The sequence below is a fragment of the Crocuta crocuta genome, unplaced genomic scaffold, assembly GCF_008692635.1.
Source record: "Crocuta crocuta isolate KB4526 unplaced genomic scaffold, BGI_CrCroc_1.0 scaffold156, whole genome shotgun sequence".
Taxonomy (NCBI): domain Eukaryota; kingdom Metazoa; phylum Chordata; class Mammalia; order Carnivora; family Hyaenidae; genus Crocuta; species Crocuta crocuta.
The window spans coordinates 2,000,643-2,014,788 of NW_027531308.1; the positions used below are offsets into that span (position 1 = coordinate 2,000,643).

The 14,146-nt window shown below is 42.6% G+C and overlaps 1 long non-coding RNA gene across 1 annotated transcript; it reads left to right on the forward strand.

The window, feature by feature from the left end:
* Window positions 1–746: 746 nt before the first annotated feature.
* LOC144237926 (uncharacterized) lies at window positions 747–14,124 on the forward strand. The gene is made up of 6 exons (XR_013336962.1): window positions 747–900; window positions 998–1,090; window positions 1,821–1,987; window positions 5,696–6,284; window positions 8,434–8,472; window positions 13,981–14,124. It is a non-coding gene; the product is annotated as an uncharacterized LOC144237926 (long non-coding RNA).
* The last annotated feature ends 22 nt before the right edge of the window (window positions 14,125–14,146 follow it).

Sequence of the window (14,146 nt, forward strand, 5' to 3'; positions counted from 1 at the left end):
ATCTTTCTGAAAATAAATCATAACCATTCTTGCAGCAGCTACTCTGCTAACCAGAGCAATCCATGAACGTCTGTGGACAGATTAGGATGTACTCCCCCTAGACAAATCTCTGTGGCCACATCTCAGCACCAGCAACCTCAAAAGGCCCATCTAGCCAAAATTTTAGGACGTTAGCCTGAGCTCCTTGATATGTCTCCAGTATTCCTTGAAAGGAAGAGAGGGAAGGAGAGAAGAAAGGCAGGGCAGGAGAAGGGAAGGGAAGGAATCAATCCTTTTAAATGAGAAAGACAAATTATTTCAGAAATCAGCAGCTTCTCCTAATAGGTACCTAAGGTTTAGCTCTGTCATCCTAAGCAGCTGTTTTGATAGCACTTATTACAGCGTGAGCTCTGTGCTATCAACCTAGGGGGAAGAATCTTGCTGCTACGATGAATTTCATTTTTTCTTAAGAAGAAGAATTTCAAAGTGAGAGTTTGCTTTTGATAGAAATATTTGATACAGATACAACGTTTCACAAATATGGCAAAGGATGTGAAAGGAGCAGGAGGTGGAACGGTCAGTGTCCCCTCAGCCCAACTCTCTGCAAATCCAGCACTTGAGCCACACAGACTGGTCCCTGAGCACAGACCCCAGATTCCCACCCCCACGTCTTTGCTCCACCTGCTCGCTCCGCTTGGGGCCCCTGTCCCCTCACTTCTTGTTGAATCCTTCCTCGTACTTCAAGTCCCGTCAGGATTTTCCATGATTCTTGTCCTATTTTTTGCTTTATTTTAGTTACATGTATAGTTGACATTTCTTCTTCAGGGAAGGTAGGCTGCATGAGTGCTGGCCACCATTTCTTTCCTCGTCCTTGAGCTCTCCGTGGATCTAGCGCAGTACCCTCGACAGACAAGATACTCGGTAGGTGTTTGTGGAGCAGGGATTTTGCTTACGGTAAAGGAGGCTCAGTTGAATCACAGTGAAAGTGCTCCAAATCTCCTCACTGCTTCCCCCTCAGGCTTCTGTTTATCCCATCGCGTGTGGGAGCTGCATCCGAAGGAGCAAGTGCTAGAGTCCATCCACAGCACGGCTGCTGGTGGCGGCAGTTCAGGTACCCCGGTCTGTCTCATCCCTTCACTGCTGCCCTTCCAGGCCGGGTCCCTGTCATTTCCCATCTGGACAGCTACAGTGGCCTCTTCAGACCCACTGATGTTGGTACACAGCTGCTGGACTAAACTTCCTTTGTCTTTATTTTGAGAGAGAGAGTGTGCGCATGAGCAGTGGTGGGGCAGAGAGAGAGGGAGAGAGAGAGAGAATCCCGAGCAGGCTCATAGTTCAACATGGCGCTCAGACTCATGAACCACGAGATCACAACCTGAGCCGAAACCAAGAATCAGACTATTCAACCGACAGCCCCCCAGGCTCCCCTGGACGAAACTTATTAAGTCACATATGAGATCATGTCCCTCCCTCGCCTAAAACCCTTTCTCCCTAGCTCTTACAAAACTTTGAAATGACTCGGTTTTTTTGTTGGCTTTGTGATCTCCTGTTTCCCCCACATGCCTGCAAGTTCTGTGGGGTAGGAGCCATCTCCGTCTGGTGCACTGTCCCCGCGGCCTCCAGCACGGGGCTTGCAATATAGCAGATGTTCACAAACATTTGTTGGGTGAATCGATAAAAATGCAGAATTGTTATCACTTTCCTTCATGGTACAAACCTTGCTCTACCTCCCACTTTCCTGGTCCCTGCTTCTTATTTCCACACTGGGACTGGAACTCACTGGGCAAATGACCATGGCGGGGCTCCGGATCTGAGTCTTCCAGAAGAACCTCTGTCTTTAGTTTTGTTGCAGAACCAGAGAACACATCCCCGTGCTCTGTGCATGCCCCACTCATCAAGGAACAGCCAGTAATAACGGCACAGACTCGCTCTTGGAACTTCCACCGCATCCCTGGTAGCTTCCCTTGTAATATCAATCATGAGACCACATTCCAAAGACCCCAGAGAGGTGAGTAAGTTTCATGGTCTGCCAAATAAGATAGTATCCACTCTGCTAAGAAAATACCATGATAAAGTTTCATGAGAAATTAATAATGCACTGTTCCCCTTGTGCTTCTGAGAGATCTTAAAGACTTGTAGACAGATATTTTCGTTGTCTCAGCCTGTTGAAATAGAGCACAAAATACAAAGGCGATATTGAATAAAAGAAAGAATATTTGTGTATGTGGTCAGAAATGATGCACATNAGAATCACATAATTAGCCAAGTCCATATTCAGGGCATCCATAGGTCCAAATGCCTCTATTATTATTATTATTATTATTATTATTATTAATTGATGGAAACCTAAATATCTCATCATAATTCATCTTGGAGGATACATGGTGTGGCAGAGGCATTTTATCATGGTTGCTGTGGCTTCTGAAAGCACAGCTTCAAACCACATGGAAGTCTGTCATGGCCATCTAGGAGGGGGCAGGCTGGTTAGGAAGGTCTGGATCCTTAGAAATAAATGCAGGTGATGCCAAAGCAGTTTTTCAGATCTGGGAGGATTTTCAGAGATTTGCTGTGGCTGGTGTCGTTTTGCAGGCTGGTCCCAAGGAAGCAGAGTTTCTTCTGTTCCTCTGTTCAACCTCCTTCTCTCCTGGCCCCTTATCTTCACCCATTCTCGCACTAGCTGCTTGCAGTTGCGGCCATTGTTTCCCACCAGAGGACCATGTATCAGAGTCTCCGGAAGAACTTAAGAAATATTTGATTCTCAGTGCTTTCTCTAGACTACTGAACCAGAATTTCCTGGGCTTGGGCCCAAGAATCTGTATTTTCACAAAGCCCTGGAGATAATTCTGACAAGTAGCCAGGATTGGGAATCACTGGTGGTGTGGAAAGAATTCTATTCACACCTAAACTCAACCACCAGCTAACTACCTAAGCAACTTTAGAGAAGTCAGTTGTTGGACCATCAAGAAAACAGAAGAAATGACACATATATAATAGAGTTGTTTACTCTAACTCATGTGTATTTAATAGGCGGAGTTAGTTAATACTCCGCTGGTGACCAGAAGCTCCCCAGAGTCTTTTTCTGAAATAGTGTTTAGCTTCCTCTTCTGTGTTTAATTCCTTATGAAACTTGGTTTCTCCTTTTGTTGGTCACCAAGCATAAGGCCATATGTAGATGAGTCACGAGACCATCATGCCATGTGTTCTAAGAGCCTTCCAAGTTCAATGCTACAAGAAACATTCAACATTTAATGCATATTGTTTCTCGATATCTCTTTCCAAATTGCCAGTACAGTTTCCATTTCTGGGAAATTACATAGACATGTCTGGATCCAACTCTTTTATCTTTGCATTTCCAACTGCTCTGTTTTCCTTCTTTCTTCCCATCAAATTCTCATATTTTGACAGTTTTAAGACCAGCTCTTCCTTGATCTTTTCCTTCCTATAATATATTGAATTGAAATGAGCCCATTCTCCTTGGTGTGCCTTCTCTCCAAACACAAAATACTCTGAAGTTCAGATTCTCTTTCTCTGAGCGGGTTAACATCACAAAAAGTTTGTGGTTTCATCCATCATAAACAAGAGTGTTTTAAATGAACTCTGCTTCTTTTCTCCAAGCATCACAGAAAGGTTGGGATACAGTGAAATGAATTTTCAGTAAGAAAAGTTACTTACTAAAAAATAGTGGTGATAAAAGTATGTAAATTGATTCAGTAGAAGGAATTTGTAAAATGCTTTAACTTAAAAGGAAATACTCTTGAAGGCATCCACAATGAATCAGAAGGAAAACACTCCCGTCTCTTGAAAGAGCTGTTTACTCTGTTCAGTGTTGACAAAATGTATCCAAAAAAGCTCTTTCTGCTAAGAAGTGGAGGAAGAAGGCAAACTGCATGTGAAAGCGTTTGATCATATTTCATTTGGGAACGTTACAGTTTTGCCTGTGTAGCTAGTTGATCTGAGCATATTAACAAACCTAGTATTAGCTGCTGACAGTGTTTTGTATTGAACGCATTCATTTGTAAAAATAGAAGAAATACTATATTTACATTTTCAATCCTTTTCTTTATTTAAAAAAAAAACACTGCAATGTGGTTTGAGTTGTGAATCCATTGAAGACATCTTTGATGAATCAACAGTCAAGGCATATGTAAAAAGTGATTGGGAAAAATTTCTCATGTGTTGTTGAAGGGGGGGTGGGGAGAAATAGGCTGTTGGGGCATCTGTCCATTGTCTTTCTGGCCCTTCCACTGGTCCCTTTCACTCTCTTAAGTTCATCTGCTGTTACAGTAAAAATACCTCCCTCTCTCTAACGCCAACCTCTCTGAGAATTCTCTGGGATATGATTGACTAGTTGCAAAGTAACGTGACCTTAGTGAATAACTGGTGCCGTCTAAATATGATGCATTAGGCCCCATCAGACACTGTAAAATAGCATCATCCAATCTGAAAGCTTCCAAAAGCTGTACAGGGCAAATCAGCTAAAAGCCCAATTCAAAAAGCCCCAACAATAAAAAGCCAAAGTATAGAGAGAAACTGNAGAGTCACATGCTCTACCAACTGAGCTAGCCAGGCGCCCCTACTGTATTATTTAAACCAAAGGGATAGAAAGAGTGAGTGTATCTGTCTATCAAAAAAAAAACCAAAAAAAAAGGAAAAACGAAAAAAAAAAAAAAAAAAAAAAACCCTAAACCAAAAACTACCCCCATCTTCATCTTTTTGTTCATGCCACTGTACATGAGGGGGGAAATGGTCCCATGTCAATACTGTTGATAATGCTGGAGTTGTATTTACATCCTTGCTATAATTACTTATTTTCTTTAGAACATACTTTATTGCATCAAATAAGATGGTTTCTTTTCTTTTCTTTTTTGAAAAGAGTAACCTCTGAAATTCTACCATCTACCATTTTACCACACTTTCTCTTTGGAGCCTTTATCAAATGGTGTGTTAGTGGGGGTCCTGGGTGGCTCAGTTAGTTAAAGTGTCTTATTTCTGCTCAGATCATGATCTCGCCGTATGTGAGTTCAAGCCCCACGTTGGGCTTGGTGTTGTCAGTGCAGCGCCTGCTTCAAACCTTCTGTTTCCCTCTTTCGCTGCCCCTTTCCCACTCATGTGCAGGCTCTGTCTGTCTCTCAAAAATAAATAAACATTAAAAAATAAAAAACAGGTGCCTGGGTGGCTCCGTCGGTTGAGCGCTCGACTTTGGCTCAGGTCATAACCTCACGGTTTGTGGGTTCAAGCCCCGCGTCGGGCTCTGTGCTGACAGCCAGCTCAGAGCCTGGAGTCTGTTTCAGATTCTGTGTCTCCCTCTCTCTGTGACCCTCCCTTACTCATGCTGTCTCTCTCTCAGAAATAAATAAAACATTTAAAAAAATTTAAAAATGCTGCATTGGTGAACTGAGATCAGAACAATGATACTAGACCTTTAACAGAGCACTCAGTTTACCTGTGCTTCAGATATGGAAAATATAAATTTCCTGATTATATGGTTTAGACAAAGTGGAGAAGGGAAATAGGCTATGAAATGATGACTACCTTCACTCCTCAGAATAATAGTTTATGAATGCTGGTTTAGATTAGTGTATCTATCGTAATCATAGTTAACATTCAAAACCTTGTCATATGTCACCACTGTGGTAAGTACTTTAAATCTTGGACGTGGTCAGCTGGCACACAATATTTACTTCCATCAATTTCTCTGTTCGTTTTTGTGTTACAGGGGCTAGAAAGCTAAATATTACATTAGCTGATTCCCTGGCAACTAGGATTCTGGAAGCACAATAAAACACCAAATAAATACACCCCCACAAAATTACGAAGACAGAAGGCAAAAGAGAAAACCTTTTTTTCCGCTGATGTTTCTGCTATGAGAGACAGTAGCTGCAAGCAAAATCAGCATTCCTGTCAAGACCACGGCTTTGGGGTGTCATACATTGGTCCTAGCAGTGTGATCAGCCAACGTCCCCTGATCTCTGATGAATCCCAACTATGTTGGAGACAGTTAAGCCCAGCTGTGGGTCCCTGCCTCTTGCTCTGCCCCATCTTCAAATAATTTTGTAAGCACCCAATTCCTTGTATTAAATCACTTTCATCTGGAATATCCAGAGCAAAGAATTTGTTTCTTGCACTGAAATCGGCTAAACTGTGATGGTACAGGATCAAGTAGATAACAATTTGCCTACAGATAGCTACAGATTTATTTATGTATTCTGCTACAAACTACATGATGGAAGAGTCTGTGTCTTGGACATCTTTGTGTGAGACACCCAAATCCCAGAGCACGGCTCAGTATTTGGCATCTTGAATAGGTAAGTTGCTAGCAAAAGAATAAATGAATGATTAAATGAATGGTATTGTGATGAGGCCTACCAAGGAAAGGGATGCTGAAAAATGAAAAATTCCAAGGATGCCCTGCTTGTGGTTAAATTGCTATAATTGCCAAATTGGTTTATTAAAATGTTTCTCACCCTTCATGTGTTCAATTGCCTCAGCTAAGAACTATTACAAACATTTTTATGTTTCCTGTGTATACATTTTTGGTTTCCATTGGTTTCTGCTTATTGACAAGCTCTTCTGCCATATTAAATTCATCAAACGATAGAACATTCAGTCTGTTAGGATGAGCTTTTAGGTCTATCTCATTCCAATCTGTAGTACCTCTTTTCCTAAAAGAATCTTTCTTTATAACTTCTAAGTCAATGTTTCTAAATCCAAATTCAAGAGCACATTTCCACTAGAATCTTTGTAAACACCCTGTCTTTGCTTACAAGCTTCAGCAGCCAAGATCCGCCATCCAAAAATCTCTTGCCAGTTATTGCCATGGTTTCTTCTGTGTCCATTAGCAATCAAGTTTTCTTTCAATAAATAGTTATGATAATGTTGGCCACCCCCTTCTTGCAGGGCTGGTGGCCACCAAATCTGCTATATTGTACACATTTTCTTTTAATTGCCAAACCAAAGTGTATTTTAGGAGGAAATTTAATCCATATGTTTCTGATTCATCCACAATGAAGTCACCAGACTGTTTGGAGAGAACAGCCTGACAGCCACAAAGTCTTGGTAGAGTCTCTCTTTTCCTTTAGAAACAGGAAGTTAAGAATGCAAAATGCCAGCACCTCAAATCTTGCCGTGTTTAGGCTGCTGGAAAACCCCAGGCTTCAAGGAATGTTACTTTTTCAAGCGATGTGCCTCTTAAAATAGGTCTGGCTTTCAGTGGATCTCGTGAATGTCCTGCAAATTTTTTTTGAGGAGGGACGGAACTGAACCCCCTCACTGATTCTTCCTTGGGGCCACCTTCCTGGGCTCTAAACAAGCTTCCCATTGACTGGCCAATGTTTCCCAAAGTCACTTCGTTCTAATTCCCAAAGCTTTTGCCAGAGCACTTGATAGAGTTACAGGCGGCATATGCCCTGTGTGCTCCCTACATGCTTTTGGGATGTTCCCATGGTCAGAGGCTCACTAGCAGATGAAAGCCTATGATGTAACCCAATGCTGAAGCTGCCCACAGATTTGCTCTCAAGGTAAGCAGGACCACTACAGTGGTCTGGTCTAGTTCTCTAATAAATAGGTTATGCACAGCTATCCCTGAAGTGCAGCAAATTGAGGTATTTGGCTAGAATTCTGTGTTCTGACACATCTTAACTGCTGCCATTTGGGCAGTAACTCAGGAAAGAGGGGAGAAGCTCTACTGGCTGGTGTTAAAAGGACTTGAGAATCATATATACAACTGAACGCCAATCTGTCAACCCTACCCAAGCAAGAGGTAATAATACCCACCTTCCTTCTTTATGCATAGTCTGGGCAATCAACCTTTTATGACTTCTTTATTTTTTATTGTTTTTATGATTTATTTTTTAATTTACATCCAAGTTAGTTAGCATATAGTGCAACAATGATTTCAGGAGTAGATCCCTTAATGTCCCTTACCCGTTTAGCCCATCCCCCCTCCCGCAACCCCTCCAATAACCCTTTGTTGTTCTCTATATTTGAGACTCTCTTATGTTTTGTTCCCCTCTCTGTTTTTATATTATTTTTGCTTCCCCTCTCTTATGTTTTTATAACTTTTTAAAAACATCCCACAGAGTTCATTCATTCAGAAACTATTGCTTTCGTCAGGCCCTAAGCAAAGTACCAGGATAGAAAGAAAAATGAGGCACAATCCATGGCCTCATCTTTGAGGCCATAATCCAGTAGAGTTTATAATCCAGTAGACTGAGGCAGACACATAATAAGCAAAGGAGTGTCAGGTAGCAGTGTGTATGGGGGAAGAGGGTCCAGGGTGTCTGACCTCAAGTTCCAGCTCTGCCACTTACTACTTGTGGAGTCTTGGTTAAGTCAGGGAACCTCTTAGCTTCAGTTGCTTCATGGAAAAAATGTGAGGAGGGAGAACTAAATGAATCACATATATAAAACTTGCTCTGCATATATAGTAACTCTTATTATTATGCTCTTTTACAGAGACTGGAAGTGTGAGGCCTCATATCACAGAGGAGAGTGGTAAGAGAGTCAACACTACTTGATTTGGGGGAAAGAATGATCTCTGACCCCACTGTATATCTAGGTGAAAATTGCTGGGAACAAGATCTTCCCATTACATTGAAGTTCATATTCTCCCAGAATTAAGCCTGATGGAATGTATAGATTTAAGAGCCACTTATAAATCACACTGAGAATAGAGGCGCCTGGGTGGTTCAGTTGGTTAGGCATCCAACTCCAGCTCGGGTCACGATCTCGCAGTTTGTGAGTTTGAGACCCACATTGGGCTCTGTGCTGACAGCTCAGAGCCTGGAGCCTGCTTCTGATTCTGTGTCTCCCTCTCTCTCTGCCCCTCCCCTGCTTGTGCACGCACGCGCTCGCTCTCTCTGTCTCTCAAAAATAAACATTAAAAAAATGCCTGCATGACTGACAGTGCTTAAGCAATCCTTGCTCCCCCACTCCAGACTGATGTTTTCTGGGGTTCTTAAACAATTGTTTGCAGGAGCCCTAAGAAAGGAGATTCTGGACCACCTGCCAGGTATATACTTCAATAATGATTGAAAACATAAAAGACACGTATTTATGTTGATTGCACAGAGAGGAGGAACACAGCAGCCCATCAGGTGCTCCTTGCCATTTGGATGCTCTCATGGATAGTCTTTCCCTCCTCAAAGTACATGTCTGCTGATTCCCAGCACCGTCAGTAGAATAGGGCTCCCGGTAAGATTTCACTAAACTGCTCCTGCAGTCCTTGGGTGTCAGAGAAAAAGCAATAACTATTGTATTTCATGTTGCTTTAATTTTGTGGTAATAATGAGATCATTGTGTCTAGAAATGGGGGCTTTCACAGATGTGGAATGAACTAGGCTTTGAACAGAAGCTCCTACAACTTCCTGCCCAACCCTACCCTGGCTCGGCAACCTCGGCCTCCATTGTCTTTATTTACCACTCCATCTGGCTCACAACGCCACCCCCGAAATATGGACCTTTGCACACTGCATCAGCTTCATTGGTTTAGCTTTATTGCTGCCACCTTCCCATCTCTTGGTGGTGCTTCTCTCCCTGCACACTCATACCTACATCAGTGTTTTCTACAAGTCATTTAATGAAGAAGCACCAGAACAGTGCTTCTCAACCATTTTCAACCCACACCACTTAACTATTTTTTCTTTCTTTTCTGCACATGCCCTCTAGCCAAGTAGTAACTGTGATGGTTAACTGCACCCTTCCCTCACCCATCACCCCCTGAGGATTCTGGCATCTGCTCCACAGTCCTCCCTGGAGGACTGACTTTCTCTAGCAGACTATCTACCAGACATTTGCTGTTTTAAATAAATATTTCTGTTTTCTTGGCTCCCTTGTCCCCCTGAGCCAAGGCAGTGGCACCTTAGTGATCACTGTGTGATGCTGTGGCAGATACAGAACTGGACTTCTGGTCCTGGGCCCCATGCCTCGGGCTATGGCTGTTATCTGTGACATTTCTCAGTGAAGCTTGGTATCTCTGAAAGGTTTCAAAGGAAGGGGGAGGAGGAAAGAATGGTTCTGGTGCCTTTTGTATCTAGCTGGGTAAATAAGAAAGGTCTACTCTCTCTCTCCCGGAAGCAAGAATGGAGGAAATTCTCTTCTAGTAAGTTCCCAATGTAAATGCCTCCAGTGGTAGGGCTGTGTGTCGTTCCTCATGCTGTGTAACTGGTCCCCAGGGCCTCCAGCTGGCTGTGCCCACAGCGGGAGTTCAGTCATGACTAACGGCTGATGGTGCTAGCAAATTTGCTTTACATTCTGGCCACCCTGCTGAGTATGTCAGTATTCTTTTTCTTCTTTCTTTTGTCTTCTTTAGGGGTGTGTGTGTGTGTGTGTGTGTGTGTGTGTGTGTGTGTGTGTGTGGTGGATAGGTGGCGGGGAGAAATATAAACAACCTTGCTGGTGTCAAAGATCCTTGGCTAGAGCATTGCAGAAAAGCAGACCCCAGGGGTGAGTTAATAACCCTTCTAGCTCCCAGGAAAATTGGTGTGTTTCTTCTGTAGATACATCCCAGACTCTCCCAGAAAGAAATAGCCTTTTTGCATCGATCAGTCTTATGAAGGTCCCCCTTCTTTACTGTTTCAAGACACCTTTCTCCTTCTATGAGAATCCCTTCTCCTCCCAGGAACTCTGACCCATCACCACCACTATCACCAGATTCTCTCTTCTGTGGAATCCTTTGCTATGTCCCTTCTCAGTACTCCAGGGAAATTCTCTTCATTAATCTTCCTTTTTGCTTCCTAACCTTTTCCATAACCTTATCCAGTAAAGCGTTATACCTTGTCCTATGTTGTTATTTCTAGGTCAGTGCTCACCATACATAATCTACTCTTAAACTATGAATTGTGGTCGTATTGTAGAATAATCAGAAATTTAGAGATAGAAGTACAACAAATCCCCATGTGCCCATGACCCAGCTTTAACAATGATCAATTTAGGGCCAATCTTGATTGATCTATACCCCCAATACCCCTCCCATCATCATTGGGTTATTTTAAAGAAACTCCACGACATCTTCCCACTTTATCTATAAATAACTCAGTATTTATCCCTAAGAAATAAGAATTCTTTTTAGAAAATATAGCCATCATACCACGTAACACTTAAATAAACCAAATATCCAGCCAGTCATTAGTCAATTGTCTCCTCAATGTTTTTTTTAATTTGTTTGAGTCAAGATACAAATAAGACACATCGTATTTAGTTTGTTTTGTCTTTTAAGTCTTTTAAGATCTAAAACAGTGGGGTCATGATCTCACGGTTCATGAGTTCGAGCTCTGAGTTGGGCTCTGCACTGACAGCACAAAGCCTGCTTGGGATTCTCTGCTTCTCTCTCTCTGCCCCTTCCTGTGCACATGTGCTCTTTTGCTCTCTCAATATAAATAAATAAATACATATTTTTTAAAAACCTAAACAGTTCCCACCTCTTTGTTTTCAGTTCCTGCCATTTATTTATTGAAAACTGCTAGGTCACTTGTCCTATAGTTTCCCCATTCTAGATTGTGGTGATTGCTTCTCAGCAGTGTGTTTAACGTTTCTTTCCTCCCTGTGCTTGCTGTTAGCAGGGAGTTAAACCTAGAGGCTCAGGTTAGATTGTTTTGGCAAGAATATTTCCTTGACATTGTTTCTTATTAATCACACCAGAAGGCACATAATATCCACCTCTTTTTGATCTGATTGACCAGTGGGTTCAGGTGCTGCTGGTCTGATCTACCCATCAGGAATCAACTCTTGGTTTTTTGAAGCCATTGATCATGGTTGGCCACAAAGATAGATCTTTTTTTTTTTTTTAATTTTTTTTTTAATTTATTTCTTAGGGGAGAGAGAGAGGCAGCGTGAGCAGGGGAGGGTCAGAGAGAGAGGGAGTCACAGACTGAAACAGGCTCCAGGCTCTGAGCTGGCAGTCAGCACAGAGCCCGACGTGGGGCTTGAACCCGTGAACCGTGAGATCATGACCTAAGCGAAAGTTGGACGCTTAACCGACTAAGCCACCCAGGCGCCCTGATAGATCTCTTTTTGAAATCTACATGTGAAAAGTTTTTCTGTCCTCTTCTTTCTTTGTCAAGGACGCTTCATAACAAACTTTTATATTCCTTAGTGACTGCCAACATGGTTCACACTGCTATTCTCAACAGTGATTTCTAAACTTTCGAGAGTCACAGATCCCTTTGAGAATCCAGAACTTTGTAAGAAGAAAAAAAAATGCATAGGCTCATAGCATTCCAGTTAGTGTCAGAATATGCTGGCTCTCAGTTTTACCCTGTACTCAACAAGCTTGTGGTACAGCTCTGACTTTGTACAGCATCTTGTTACCCTGACCTTTCCCTCTAACTTGAAGACTTTACCTTCCATACAGGTGATTCTGCCTTTTGTTCCCTGACCTCATGGTTTTCCTACTTCTCTAAGGCCATTGATCTGTAGCTCCACTCAATTCTGACTACTTTTTGTAGTTGTCCCCACTGAATCATCACTTATTGTCACTTGAAAATTTTCCTTTGTCAAAAATCCAACCTCATCATCCCCCCTAACTGCCAATTCCTTGACTTTATTTTGGTCCACATCATTTCCTACATTCTTTTGACTTCTCAGATCACTGGTCTTGGCTCGACCCGTAACAAAGGGTCAGATCTTGAATGGGACATCTCAGTGTTGCTCTCTCTGATGTTTTAGGATCTTTGACTTGTTGATGTGACTTCCTTCTCTGTCCTCTCTGCTTTTCCTCCCAAGGTGCTGAGAGTGGCTGGATAAGGTCACCAAACAATGCTGACAGGGTCCTTACAAATTCAGACTAAGTTGGTGTCAGTACAGTTCCCCCATTTTCCATTCATCTTTTCCTAACCCTCTCTTTCTGTGCTACTCAGATGCTGTTCATGGACCGGTGACGTCAGCATCACCTTATAAGAAATGCCAAAACCTGAGGCCTACCCTGGACCTACTGTAGCAGAGTGTGCATTTTTAACCATAAATCATATTTACACTAAAGATCAAGAAGCACCATGCTCTGTTCCCCACATTGGTTGTTCTACATTTTTCTCATAGTGCTTAATTCTTGATTCCCCTGGTGGATGATCCTATCAATCAGTCAAGGTCCAATAAGGAAAACAGAGAACACTCTAAAGATTTCTAACAGAAGGAATTTAATATAGAAAATGGTTACACGGGTGATGGAAGAGTCAGGAAGCCCTACTGGGGTGGGTGAAATAACCCAGAGATTAACAATATGGCAGAGGCCATGGCCTCCTTGGGTTTCAGGGACACAGGGAAGAGGCCAGATGACTGGATCCATGCTCCCCTAGCAGGAGATGGGCCCTTAAGAGAAGATGCAGCTCCTGAGAGAGAAAACAAAATGCCTTGTTTTCTGCCATCTACTTCCACTCTCCTCTCAGTGACCTCATATTAAATGCAGAGGTCAGCTGACCAGAGAGCCTCGGAAACCCAGTCTGCCACTCAGAGAACAGCAGGGGAGGGCAAAGGAGGCATCTCAGGGCAAACAAACAGGCCAAACACAGGCACTGACCTTATCTCCTCCTGCTCTGCCTACACTTCTTTCCTCAGGACCTCGAAACATCTGCTGTTAGCCATTTTTCCTTCCTTCTGTCCAAGCTCAGAAAAAGAGATATCGTTTGTTTTTTCTAAGAGTTAAAACTGGAATGAAAAGTAACTAGATGCCCACAAAACACAAGATTCATAGGACAAGCCCTCTCAGCTCCGTATGGCTCTAGAACACAAGGGAACTATCTTTTGGAATCAGGTGGCGAGGGTGCTGCTGAAACCGTGCTATGAAATATGGCGAAGCTGCCTGCTGATGCTCTCTAGAAAAAGTGTCTCCTGCTATGAAAACACATGCCAATACCTTTCTGGCTTTTTATAAAAGTGATAACAACAGACTCCTGTGTTAACTAAAATGGTCAAGCTGTTTTTTAGGTAAATGTGCACTCATTAAAATTAAAACCAAGAATGATCTTTCTCCCTCAATGCTTTCTCACTGCTGTCTCCCTTTTGTAATAGATCAGGAAATCAAGGCCAATGATATCAAAGCCTGAAACTGTTGTCTTCTTTATGGTGAAGAGTTGTAAAAAGCATGGAAATAACCTCAGCAGTGAACTGAATCCTGCCCGCCTTCCACTTATTTGACTTTATGACTTGGGAGGACTTANCGGTGAAGAGTTGTAAA